A 13,849-nucleotide genomic window follows, 5' to 3' on the forward strand; every position below is an offset into this window, starting at 1 on the left:
ATTTTTGTCCATAGCCCAGTTCTCCAATTTATCAAAATCCCTTTGAATTTTAGCTCTATCCTCCAAAATGTTACCAATCCCCCCTTCCTCCCCAGGTTTATCTGCAAATTTGATCAGTGTGCTATCTATTCCTACATCTAGGTCATTAATCAAAATGTTAAACATAGGACCCAGAACAGATTCCTGTGGACCCCACTTGAGAACTCCTTCCAATCTGACATCAATCCATTAATAGTTACTCTTTGTTTGCAGTTGTTTAACCAATTACTTATCCACTTAATGGTAATTCTGCCAAGCCTGCATTTCTCCAGCTTACTTACCAGAATGTCATGTGGGACCATGTCAAAAGCCTGGCTAAAATTCATGTATATTATGTCATCACATTTTCCACCTATCCACCAAACCATTTACCCTGTCAAAGAAGGAAATCAAGCTCGTTTGGCATGATTTGGTCTTAGTAAATCCATGCTGGCTGCTAGTGATTACTTCTTCATCCTCCAGGTATTTGCAAATTGAATGTTTTATACATTGCTCTAGTAGCTTCCCAGGTGTTGAAATTAGACTGGTCTATAGTTCCTTGGCTCCTCCTCTTCCCCCTTTTTTTTTTTAAAGATAGGCACTACATTAGCCCTTCTCCAGTCTCATTGGCAAATATTGCCAGTGGCTCCAAGAGTTCTTCTGAACGAATTAGCTGTACCTCTGGTGAACAGCACCAGGCCCTACTGACCTGAATTCATTCAGATTTGTCAAAGATTTGACATGGTGTTTACTTATCCTGATGTGCATCCCTACCCCTTTATTGTCTATGATAACTTTGCTAGTTGTCTGGTCACATGTTTTTTGTGAGAAGACTGACTCAAAGTCTGCATTGAGCAGCTCTGCCTTCCTATCATCTTCCATTACCAGCTCACCTTCTCCACTGACCAACACCATCCCTGATCTTTCTATTTTGTCTGACATATTTGAAGAACCCCTTCGTGTTGTCACGAACATTCTTTGCCTTGGCTTCTTGACTTTTGTCCCTACATGCTCATGCTGGTCCCATGTATACTTCCTTAGGGACGTGCCCCACTTCCATTTCCTGTATGTGTCCCTTTTGGGTTTTAGGTAGCTAAAAAGCTCCTTGTGCAGCCACATTGGCTTCCTGTGGCTCTTATCTATCTTCTGCATTGGAATAGTTTGATGGTGAGCCTCTAGTATTACATCTTTTAGGAACTACCAGCCCCCTTCGATTCCTCCTTTTCTTCCTAATGGCATGCATCTCATATTGGAGACTTTTAGGTGGCAGTGCCCGTTCAGCTCATATATGCTCCCTACACATCTTCATGCCCTATACTGAGGATATATAGAGCCACAGGCACTGGCTTCCTCCAGGCCCCAGGGGGTGCTCCCTGCCCCCACCCACACTTTCTCCCCACTTCTTTCAAAAAGTGGGAGGACCATGGCCTCCTGGTCTTCCCCTGCCCCCCCCCCCACCCGGTTCCAGTGCCACTGATGCATCCCAAGGTCATTGCTCATTCTATGAGTTCATACTCCATATCGGTGGCCCTGCTAAAGGACATGTCTGTTATGGAAATATGCAAGGCTGCTACATGGACTTTAATCCATGCTTTCTCAAGACCCTATGCCTTAGTTGATGCTTCTCAGATGAATGCTGCCTTTGGGATTGAACTTCAAAGTGCATTTAAATCAAGGTGTTTTTGTTTTGTTTTGTTTTTAATCTAAGGGTACGTCTATACTTACCTCCCGGGTTCGGCGGTAAGCAGTCGACCTTCTGGGATCAATTTATCGCGTCTTGTCTAGACACAATAAATCGATCCCAGAAGTACTTGCCGTCGACACCGGTACTCCTGCTCCACAAGAGGAGTACGCGGAGTCGACGGAGCCTGCCTGCCGCGTGTGGACCCGCGGTAAGTACCTTGTAGTTCGAACTAAGGTACTTCGACTTCAGCTACGTTATTCACGTAGCTGAAGTTGCGTATCTTAGTTAGAACTGGGCGGTTAGTGTGGACCAGCCCCTAGTTTGCAAACTGTAGCGCAAATAAATATCTAAAAATTAGACTGCAAAAAACTGAAAGGAACTAGAAGGAAACAACCTTACTTTGGCAGTATGCTGGACAAGATGATTTAACAGGACTCTTCCCTCTGTGAAGAAGTGAGACAATTTCATCTATCTGTCCTAGATATTTACAGATCATCAATAAGGCTGTGAGCTTGTCCTGGAAGTAATGGATTCTGTGACTTTCTGGGGCCTCCATGACTTCTGCAGCAGCCGGTGCAGCTGACCCCAGGGCTGCCTGAGCAGCTGGTGTGGCCCTGGGGCCAGCTGCACCCGCTGCTGCTGGGGCAATCTCGGGGGACCCCCGTGCCTCCCCTTTCGCGCCCCCCCCCAGCAGCAGCAGGAGTTTGGGTTGGGGGCTCAGGGCTGGGGGTTGGAGCGCTGGAGGGGGTGAGGGCCCTGGGTGGCGTGTACCTGCTCCCTGGAAGCAGCGACATCCCTCGGCTCCTGTGGGGAGGTCTGGCCAGGCAGCTCTGCGTGCTGCCTCCACCTCCAGGCATCACCCCTGCCGCTCCCATTGGCCGTGGTTCCCAGCCAATGAGAGCTGCGGACCCAGCACTCAGGGCAGAGTTACGGATTTTTGTTTACTGCCTGTGACCTGTCCATGACTTTTACTAAATACCCATGACTTTAAACATAGCCTTAATCATCAATTAACATAGTATGTAGATGCTCATCTGTATATAGCCTGGTCCTAAACAACAGTGGCTCTTAAGCTTTATTTTTTAGATGAGCTATGCATACAAACATAAGATCCTGTGTACAGTGTAATTGGTTTGTTTACTCTAACTGGAAAAAGAAATATAACTAAAAATGATGCAGGCTTCATCTTCCAGCTCTCATTGATCAAAGTCCTGTTATATCAAATGAGAACAATGCAAGCTCACAGACTATTAGGTGACACAGCAGAGCTTATGGCCCAATTCTGTAGCATTTACTCCTGTAAATTGACTCTCTTGATTTCAAGAGACTGATACTGGAGAAATAGAAGCCTTAAAGCCCAATTCTTGGGATGCTTAGAACTGCACTCGGAGCAGGACCCAAGTAGGTGTGGGGCAAAGGTGGCTTAATCCCACTTCTATGAGTCTCCAGTTCTGTTGCTAGCCAGAGGCTGGGTCATCTCCAGCATAAGTTAGAGCAGCCTTAAGGTAAAACCAATCAGACTGAAACCGTAACCTTAGGGCTTGAACCCAGAACAACAATTTTTAAATGCTCAGCTTTTTTAAACATCAACTCACAGAATCTGCACTGTGTGTTCTTCTGATACAATAGCAATGTCTCTGGAATTTTAGAGAAGCCACAAGCAATATGTCTATTACATAACAAATCGAAGCTACTCTAATCGATGCCTGGCTGCCTATGACCCCAAGCAGCTGTTCCAGCAGCTAGGAATAGCACTAGAGTAGAGGTGTCATAGCCACATGCCCTATGCTGAGGCTGCCGGGATAAGATGGAGCAGAGTTGCTATACTGCAGGAGAGTCCCTGCCAGATAGGTCTGCTGGGTTTATAGTCCCTTTCTGCTAGAAGAGTGGACACTGTACCCTTAGAGTGCTGTTTTGCTGCTCAGGATAGCACATACTTTTGTCTGTCTCTTAAGCTTCAGCCTTTACTCACAGACTCAGTCTGAGACAATGAAGAAATCTGATGACTTTGTCCATTTGCTTGTGTAGTAGTTGGAAAATGAATTGGAAGTCAATTAACACACACGAGTAAAGAGACTGGTACCAGTCTGTCTGAGAATTCAAAGTTGTTGCCATTTTCAGGCCTGATTCTCCACTGTCTTGCCTTTTGTGTAATACTTTGGCATCTGGTAAAATGTTCCCACGTGTGGGAGCAAAGAATTCTACCTTAGTAGCATCTGACAGTGGGGTTCAGGCAATGGAGTTTCAGCTCTCTAAATTTAATGATTCTCATGAGATCCACATATATCTCAGGACATGCAGGGAGGCATAGTCCTCTAGATAGCTGCCTTTGCCACCTATTCTACCATGGTAACATGGCTGTTTGCCATCATGTCATTGGCTGCTTCCCCATGTACTTGTGCTGTAGCGGCAACACGGCAGGCGTTAATGCTGCTTGGAATGTCATTCATTCCTGACTGCATCTCCATGTTGTATGTAGGGAAGTATAATGCAAAGGGTTGCTGCTCCCAAGCTCCAGTGACAAATTTGGGTGTGAGTCTGACTCTGAGCTCAGGTGGAGGGGGATCCTACCATGCAGGTAGTTGTCTTCCTCCCCAGTGGGTTCTACACAGTTTGGCTCCTCTCTGTGTGCCTTTTTGGAGGGGAGAACAGGCTAGTGAGGATGCCCTGTAGGGTTTAGCCCTGTGTGAGCATAGGGCACAATGAAAACTGCACAAAGGTGGTGGGGGTGGGGGACTTGTTTTGGTGTCTGATACCAGCTAGGGGGTGAGGTGTGGCGGGATTATTTAAAGACTAAATACCAATTTAGCAAATTAGTCTTTTTTAATATAATTTACCATGTAGCCTATAACTTGCTTTTTCTTGGAGTTTATTACTCACGTGAAATTCCTATTGAAGTCAATAGGCCAAGTGTAGCCCTGACTTACTCCTTGTGCAAACCATTGGAACCAGTGTTATTTCATGGGTTATAAGCCAGGGCAGAATTGGGCTATGAGTTTCCTTAAATAAGGACTAAGGGATCCAACCTGAGTTTTATTTTAGTTCTTGCCTATTTATTTTGTTTTCTGAGTCTTGTACTTATTTGTGCACAGCAAACACCAGAGCACAGTTGTTTGTATTCTCTTCACGCACCAACCAGAGGTTGTTTTCCCCCCCCCCGCCCCCCCACGTTCTCCACAACCTACTACATTGATGCCACAAAACCAGCTAACTGTTTTTTCTTGTGTTGTTTTAAAAGTGTTTGTTGCCCAATGAACTAGACAGAATAAGAGTTCTCTTCTTGCTACTGGTTGAACATACCAAATGCATTTGGTAACAGTGGGCTTTTTTGGTTGATAATGTTTGAGGGCTGTGTAATCCTATCTAAGGTATTTACGTGGCCCCCATTAGCAGTGTCTGAGCACCAATCTTTAATGTAGTTATCCTCACAACACTCCTCTAATGTGGGGAGGGACTGTGACTAGAGAGACTGACTATGTATTAGAGCAAAGAATTGCACTCAGGTTTCCCAAGTCAAAGACTAGTGCTCTAACTGGACCCTATCATTACCAATACTCTAGGCACACTGGGCAGGTATTCCATTTTGCTAAACTACAGGTCACAAGCACAAACTTGCTTTGCTCTTTTAGAACACTTTTTGCTGTAGTTTTCACTCAGTGCTCTAGCTATATTAGATATTGTTAGTGCCCATTATTGTAGTATCAAAACACTTCCTCCCCACCCCCCCATCTTTATACTGTGAATCTTTATCTCCTTAGCCCACTGATGGAGGCTGCTAGTCTAGAACAAAGCATATTGAAATGGGTCAGAGCCCAAAAGAACAAAGGAGACAGTGAATGGGGATAATTTGATATTTGGATCTTAGGATGTTCCCTTAATTAATATAACAGCCATATAATGGCTGACTAAGCTAAATAACACTGTTTAGTAAGCCCTTGTAAGATGAAGCCAAAATGCTAGAAAGGAAACACTACCAGAGTCTGTATCATGGATGTAAGCATAGGGGAAGTAGGCTCAGACAGGAGGGGGCATGAAGAAGTGTGTTGACATCTGCCCTTTTCCGTCCACATTGTGTTTGGATCATCTCCTGTATAATAGCTAATCTGCCACTACGTTGATTTCTGGACAACCCACTCAGTTTAAACTTTGACTTTGAGTATAAATCTATTAGCTGAAAGGAGTAAATCTCTAATTTTGCTTTTAATTAAAAAAAAACTTTAAGAACTATATTTATAAAAAAAGAAAAAATTCCCACTGGGATGGTTTGGGGGAGGGATGGAGGTAACTGTGTATAAAGAGACCCATCTAATTAAATAAGTGTAGAAATGGATAGATTGGTGAATGAGGCAGAAAATACAACTTAATGCAATTGTTTGAAAAAAAAATACACTTCCCACAGTACTTTGTGTGATGGGGAATGGAAGGTGGAAAATAATAACCCAAGAGTCCAGATATGGACTAACACACAGAAGGAAAATCCAGGCCTTACTGAAATCATTGGAAGTTTTTGCCCCTGACTTTAGTGGGGACAGGATTTTTATCTATAGTGCTTGGGTGGATTTTACTACAAAAGGTGACTACAGGGGAGAAATGAGTGAATAAGACAATACATACAAAAAAGATAAATACCATAGTGCTAACATATGTAAGGTTAAAACCTCAAATCCTCAGGTGCTAATCCAGATTATTTTCTCTCCGAGCCAAAACTATAGCTATGGGGCACTAGCTGTGCCTCTAATGTAACCCTTTCCATTGGAGGGGCTCATTTTTATAAGTGACCGGTCCTCCATTTTAATTCCTGATTCAAACACATCACAACTCATGTACATGCAGAAATAAATATATTTTAATACCACATGAAGGGAAGAAAAATGGTAAATTCTGAGACCGCACCTGCCTTTGCTGTCCAGTTGGTGTATTCTGAACTTAGAAAATAAATGGGAGGAAAGGGGGGAAAAATAATCTTTCCTTTGAGGCTGCTGGGCTAGGAGCCATTTTAGCTCTCCTTGTCACAATGTTTGTGTGTAACTAAATGCATAACTTCAACAGGCTAGAAAAATATAATTTCAATCAGTCCTACAACAGGGCATGTACTGAAATAGGAGGAAAAATACACAACATGGGTTGAAACTACTTATCAGAAGGAGGAGAGAGATACAGCCACCCATAGGGGCCAACTCCATGGGTGCTACTGGGCTCAAGCACCCACTGGGGGAAAAAAAATAGGGGGTGCTTAGCACACACAGGGCCAGATTAATCTTTTGTGGGGCCCCAGTGCCCAGACCAGCCACCCCCCACTCCCACTGCACTCTGAGGTCCCACCCCCACTTGGCATCTTCCCCCTGAGACTCCACCCCTGCACTCTGCCACAAGGCCCCACCACCACTCGGCCTCTTCCTCCCAAGGCCTCACCCACTGCGCGCAGGGGGTGGGGAGGAGCACCCACTGGCAAAACCAAAAGTCAGCACCTGTGCAACCACCAGTCTCAAAGTTGCTGCTTTAAAGGTGCAGCATGTATGTTTTGCCAAATGTAAAGGGCCAGTCCATTTCCCCCACCAAGGCATGCTAGGAAAAAGTACCTATAAGATGGCAGACCGAGGCAAGTCAGTAGAGAATGGGTAGTGACTGAGAGTTTGTCTTGGAGGGGACTGCTTCTCTTTATGTCACTACCAGATAACAAGGAGAAAATTCTTTTTGAAAAAGGGAAGACAGCTGATGGAGTGATATGAACCCTAATTTATTAGTTTTATGTAATCCAGCAGAGGTTACCTGGTGTGCAGTTTTCCAGAACCTTCTAAATGAAATGGGTCTCCAGCCTCGAGCAGCCTACTGGAGGGACCTATGAAAGTCTCTCATCCCAGGAATTCCTTCCCCTCTGAATCAGCCCAGTAGCAGGGGTAGGGTGACACCTCCAAGCCTTTGCCCCTCCCCAAAAAAACACCAAACCCCAGGACACATTGAGATTTTCTTTCATGATTGTCTCCTGTGTGACATTTTGGACCCTGGTCTGTGTAGGCCTCTCCTTTGTCCAACTCCTACTTTAATTCTTGCTTCTCTTTTCATCTCTGAATATCTCCCTTGCTTCCTTTAAATGTTCTATTTGTTTTTGTTACAATTTTCTTTCTTGGTCTTCCACACTTCCTGTCTTCTCCCTAAAATCTAGCATTCACTTGAAAGGGCTTTAAAATCTCGTCCCCCCCCCATTTTCTGCCCCTTCTCTATCTGCTTTCCCTTTCCAGTTCCTCCTCCTTCCTGCCCCAATTACTGTTACCCCATTTCTTTACCGCTCTGTTCTCCTTTCTTCCTGAATTCTTTTCCTTCTCCTTACTTCCCTAGCTGGCTTTGTCTACTCTCCCCTCCCTAAGAGCATTTACTCCTCCCTGCCTACTTTCCATAGGCCCCAGCAGAGAAATTGGAGAGTCTCCTCTAGCACTGAGCTCTTGAGTGGTATAGTACAAAGACAGAGCCTGAAGCATGGGCCTGGTGCAAGCTCTGCAGATGCTAAGTCCATGCTTCAGGCTCTTTCTACTACAAGTGGCTAGAAAATACCTGTGTCAGGGATGGGAACCCAAGGATCCTCTGCCAGCATGGTGTCAAGTATCAGAGGGGTAGCCATGTTAGTCTGAATCTGTAAAAATCAACAGAGGGTCCTGTGGCACCCTCTGTTAGTCTTAAAGGTGCCACAGGACCCTCTGTTGCTTTCTGCCAGCATGGAAGGTGCTTCCTGCTGCAGTGACTGGGCAAGAAACTGGCAGATGAAATTCAGTGTTGATAAATGCAAAGTAATGCACATTGGAAAAATTTAATCCCAATTATACATACAAAATGATGGTGTCTAAATTAGCTGTTACCACTCAAGAAGGAGATCTTGGAGTTCTGACAACATCTGCTCAATGTGCAGTGGCAGTCAAAAAAGCTAACCAATGTTTAGAAACCATTAGGAATGCGATAGATAAGACAAAATTGCATAATGCCACTAATATATAATATATATTATATATCTCCATGGTATTCCCACACCTGAATACTGTGTGCAGAGCTGGTGATCTCATCTCAAAAAAGATATATTAGAATTGGAAAAAGTACAGAGAAGGGCAAGAAAAATGACTAATGGTATGGAACAGCTTCCATATATGGGAAGTTTTAAAGACGGCCTGTTCAGCTTGGAAAAGCAATAACTGAGGGGGATGTGATAGAGGTCTGTAAAATCATGAATGGTGTGGAGAAAGTGAATAGGGAAGTATTATTTACCCCTTCACATAACACATGAACCAGGGGTCACTCAATGAAATTAATAGGCAGCAAGTTTAAAACAAATATGAGGAAGTACTTCACACATTTCTAATCAGCCTGTGGAACTCGTTGCCAGAAGACATGAAGAACTAAAGTATAACTGGGTTAAAAAAAGAATTAGATAAGTTCATGCAGGACAGGTCCATCAGTGTCTATTAACCCAGATGGTCAGGGATGCAACCTCATGTTCTGGGTGTCCTTAAACCCCTTATTTCTAGAAGCTGGGATTGGACAACAGGGGATGGATCACTCAATTGTCCTGTTCTGTGCCTCTGAAGCGCCAGCCACTGTCTGAAAACAGGACACTGGACTACATGGACCATTCATCTGACCCACTATGGCCATTCTTATGCTTTGTATTTAGTCACCAGAGGCCCTTGCCATGAATAAGTGCCCTCACCCCCCCCCAAATGTGACAAAGGGACAAGTGTTAGCCTGACACTTGAAAAATCACCCAAATCCAAACAACTCTGCCCCCCTGAAATAAAATAGGAAATATCTTTTGTTGGACCGACATCTTTGTGAAAGAGACAAGCTTGCACAGAGCTCTTCTTCAGAAATCTGTCAACTTTAGTACTAATCTTCCCCCCGCCCCCAGTTCAATTGATGTACTCCTAAGTGATAGTACCCAAAGACATAGCTAGTTTATTAATTGACTGTGAAGATTGTTGTAAGCAGGGTTGACAGAAGAACAGTGTGAACATTTGGAGTTCTTGGGTTCACAAGGGCCTGTACCTCCCAGTGGTTTTTTTGTTTGTTTATTTTTAAAACATGAACCAACTTGTCTGTGAACTAATTGCAGGAAACTGAGAAATAAGCACAATCAGAAGTAGAGGTGGTTTTGACAGGTTTAATCTTAAGCAAGATGTTTACAAAACAAAATAGGATGCAGCATGTGTGTACGCTTGACAACCTATTTGTTTGATTCTAAAGCCTCTTTTATCCTTTTTAAAAAGGTTTCCAGCGTTGGATTGTCTTCTAGGGCAAATTGTCACCAATGGCAGTAAAACTTGTTTTCCAGCATTCTGGGTGAGTTTTTATTTTCTGTGTTGTTGATTGATTCTATAATTACATTTGAATCTAAAAACAGTTTTTTGAACAGTATCTTTCATTTTTGTACCAAATCTGCTATTCATGGTGGGGAAGAATGGGGAACTTTTCAACAATTCTTGTAAACAGTACAGTAGTTGAAAGAGGTGACTTGAAAGCATAATTAAAAGTGAGACTTTTATACCAGGAGAAACTTTCATGCATCAACAGAAATAAACATTCACAATATTTCTTACTGTGTCTGGCAGTTATACTATATTGATAGTAAATACTATATGTCCAAACCAAGCTTTGCTCCTTCACTACACAGTTTCTCTTCTAGTTTGATTCTTGTAACAGAGTGCACTCACCTCTCGTGAGCATTTTCTGCTAGGGGTGAGTGAACCTGTGTGCTCTTTGCTCCTGGTGCCCCCTGTTGGCTGTTAACTCGTCAAGTGGGTCTTCAGTGGCTCAGAACACACATTCTAAACATATATGAAGTGGTTTAGAACACACATTCTAAAGATATGAAGGAACCCCTTCCAGGGTAAAAGGTCCAACAGGGCCTGTGCCCTTGGTTATGTCTGCAGCTGTCTTTGGGCTCAGTTGTCAGCCCCAGCTGGGCTAGCTCTAACTACCCCTGCCCTGTTATAGAGCAGTGCTCCCAGGGCTTTCTCCATGGAGACATTTTGTCCTCTACAGTTCTCACTGACTCAGCCCTCCAGCCAGGTCACCTCTCACATTCAGTCCCGTTCTGGGGGTGGGGGGTAACAGAGTTCAACAAATGGTTGGGCCTCTCTAGGGTCTCCATCCCCATCCCTGAGCCCTTTAAATGCCAGCCTTATGCTTGGGATTCTAAATGAAACTTGTCTCCTTCTTCGGGCTTTGGCCACCCTGTCAGTGGCTGGGGTCAGGGGCCAGGCCCACCCACTACTCTGGGTCCCAACCCAGGGACCCTACAAATAGCAGCCACGTGCTGCTTCCTTTAACTCAGTTGCCGCTGCTATTGCCTGGGTCACTTCCCACGTAGCCCCTTCCTCTTCACCCTTACCTCAGGGTTGAAGTGCTCTGTCTGTTCCCTGCTTGAGCAGAGTCTTTCCCAGCTTCCTCACCAGGAGAGTCTCACAGCCAAAAGAAATCTGAGGTTCAACAAGGACAAGTGCACAGTCCTGCACTTAGGACGGAAAAATCCCATGCACTGGTACAGACTAGGGACTGAGTAGCTAGGAAGCCGTTCTGCAGAAAAGGACCGAGGGGTTACAGTGGATGAGAAGCTGGATATGAGTCAACAGTGTGCTCTTGTTGCCAAGAAGGCTAATGGCATTCTGGGCTGTATAAGTAGGGGCATTGCCAGCAGATCGAGGGACGTGATCGTTCCCCTCTATTTGACATTGGTGAGGCCTCATCTGGAGTACTGTGTCCAGTTTTGGGCCCCACACTACAAGAAGGATGTGGGGGAAAATGGGAAAGAGTCCAGCGGAGGGCAACAAAAATGATTAGGGGGCTGAAGCACATGACTTATGAGGAGAGGCTGAGGGAACTGGGATTGTTTAGTCTGCAGAAAAGAATGAGGGGGGGATTTGATAGCTGCTTTTAACTATCTGAAAGGGGGTTCCAAAGAGGATGGATCTAGACTGTTCTCAGTGGTACCAGATGACAGAACAAGGAGTAATGGTCTCAAGTTGAAGTGGGGAAGATTTAGGTTGGATATTAGGAAAAACTTTTTCACTAGGAGTGTGGTAAAGCACTGGAATGGGTTACCTAGGGAGGAGGTGGAATCTCCTTCCTTAGAGGTTTTTAAGGTCAGGCTTGACAAAGCCCTGGCTGGGATGACTTAGTTGGGGACTGGTCCTGCTTTGAGCAAGGGGTTGGACTAGATGACCTCCTGAGGTCCCTTCCAACCCTGATATTCTATGATTCTAACTTTAGTGTGAAGAGAAGGTCTTCAATTAGACTTGCATGTGTATATCTGAGAAAATGGCCTGATACTGCATGGGAATGGAAGCTTGCCATGGATTGGACCTGGAATTTGGCCCGTGATTATGATTTTGCTACAGAGCCAAAGGAAGATGCACTTCACTGCAATAGGGAGGGGAAAACAGAAAAGTGCGGGTGAAATATACTGCCTTTTGTATAAATGTCCTTGTCTTTCCCAGTTTGCTTCAGTAGTGTTCAATGTTTGGCTGAATATGATGTCCATAGCAGTACCATGGTGTAGAGAACTGCACAACTAACTTTGTTTTTAATTTTTTTATAACCATGGTTAAAGGAGACCAAAAAAAACAGCTGAGGGATTAGTTTCTTCAGTTGTCCTCTTCTAAATGCCATAATTAAGATGTTCCCTCTCATTAATAAAGTCCTCTAAATTTCACTGTTACAGGTATCAAATGTTTTAATTAATTTAATGCATTTGGTTCCATGTTTATGAATTAATCTGGTGGTGGTATTTAAAGTACAGCATTTGAAAAGCTGAATCTGAAGTTTGATTCCTCTCAGAATGATTAAACCAAGAGGATGATTCTTTGACCAAAGAGTACCAATTGACACAGTCTGAGGAATCTTTTAAATGAATTTGCTACATGTAATGAGATTTTCAGGAATATTCAGCTTGTGAAAACCCTTTGAATACTTCAGTGAGTTTTTAGAAGAAAATTGCAAAATTAATAGAGGTCAAATAGAGCAACAGATACCAGGGAGTGCCTCAGAACATGAATGCTTTCTGAAAATCTAGAAAAGTGGACATTTCATTTAGGAGACGGAGTTAGCGGTCTCCTAAAATGCATTGTTTCAAGGGGAGCAGGACCAAAGTGCGTATATGAAGGAATAAACTGACACTTATTTTTCTGTGTTGATCTTAGAGAATTGTGCGGCAGGGTAATGGGTTCCTTTGTATTTCCCAGAGCCTGAGTGAGTCCTATTTGGACAACTGCATAATTCAAGAAGTCTGTGTATCAAAACCAGGATTTTTTTTTTCTTGTCAGTGGTTTAAAGAAATATGACCTTGTTTTAACAATTGAATTTGATTACAATACATGACTGACACAACTGCAAATAATGGGCTGAAACTTGAAATATCGCCAAAGAAATATGATGGGATTAGAACAGCCTTTTTAATTATTTTTAAGGTAATAGGTCGTCATGGTGCTTGCATACAAGGATTTGGGTCAAATGTTTAATACTGTTCCTGTATCTTTGTATAGTTAGCTTGTAGAGTGAGTCAAAGATGAATAGCTTTTTGCTACTGTTGCAATTAAAAGCAGATACTCCAGTAAGCAATCTGATAACACTTTACAGAGTCATCCTGTTAATTAATGCTGGATTACAGTGGAAATCCTATTGAAGTACTTACAGCACCATCGTTATGTCAGATGGATTAATCATGATTAAATTTATTGCATTAAATACCAAAAGAATTAATAATGTCTGGGTCTTTATATCCTGGATTCATAGGTTTTAAGGCTAAAAGGGAACATTATTATCATCCAGTCTGACCTCCTGCATAATGCAGGCCAAAGGAACTCACTCAATTTCAGCATCAAGCCCATCACTTCTGTTTGAGCCATAGCATATTTTTAGAAAGATATCCAATCTTTAAATCAAGACTGCAAATGATGGAGAGTCCACCATGTCCCTAGGTTAGTTGTTCCAGTTATTAACAATCTCTCTTTTTTTAAGAGAATGAAAATTGCTCCTTATTTCTAGTCTGAATTTTTCTGTCTTCAGCTTCCAACCACTGCATCACACTGTTCCTCTTTTTCCCTGCTAGATTAAAGAGCTGTCTACTGTTAGAAGTAAATGGCTGTCGATTACCCATTTACAATGACT

The sequence above is a fragment of the Terrapene carolina genome, unplaced genomic scaffold (genome assembly GCF_002925995.2).
Source record: "Terrapene carolina triunguis isolate 2854851 unplaced genomic scaffold, T_m_triunguis-2.0 Scaffold139, whole genome shotgun sequence".
NCBI lineage: Eukaryota > Metazoa > Chordata > Testudines > Emydidae > Terrapene > Terrapene triunguis.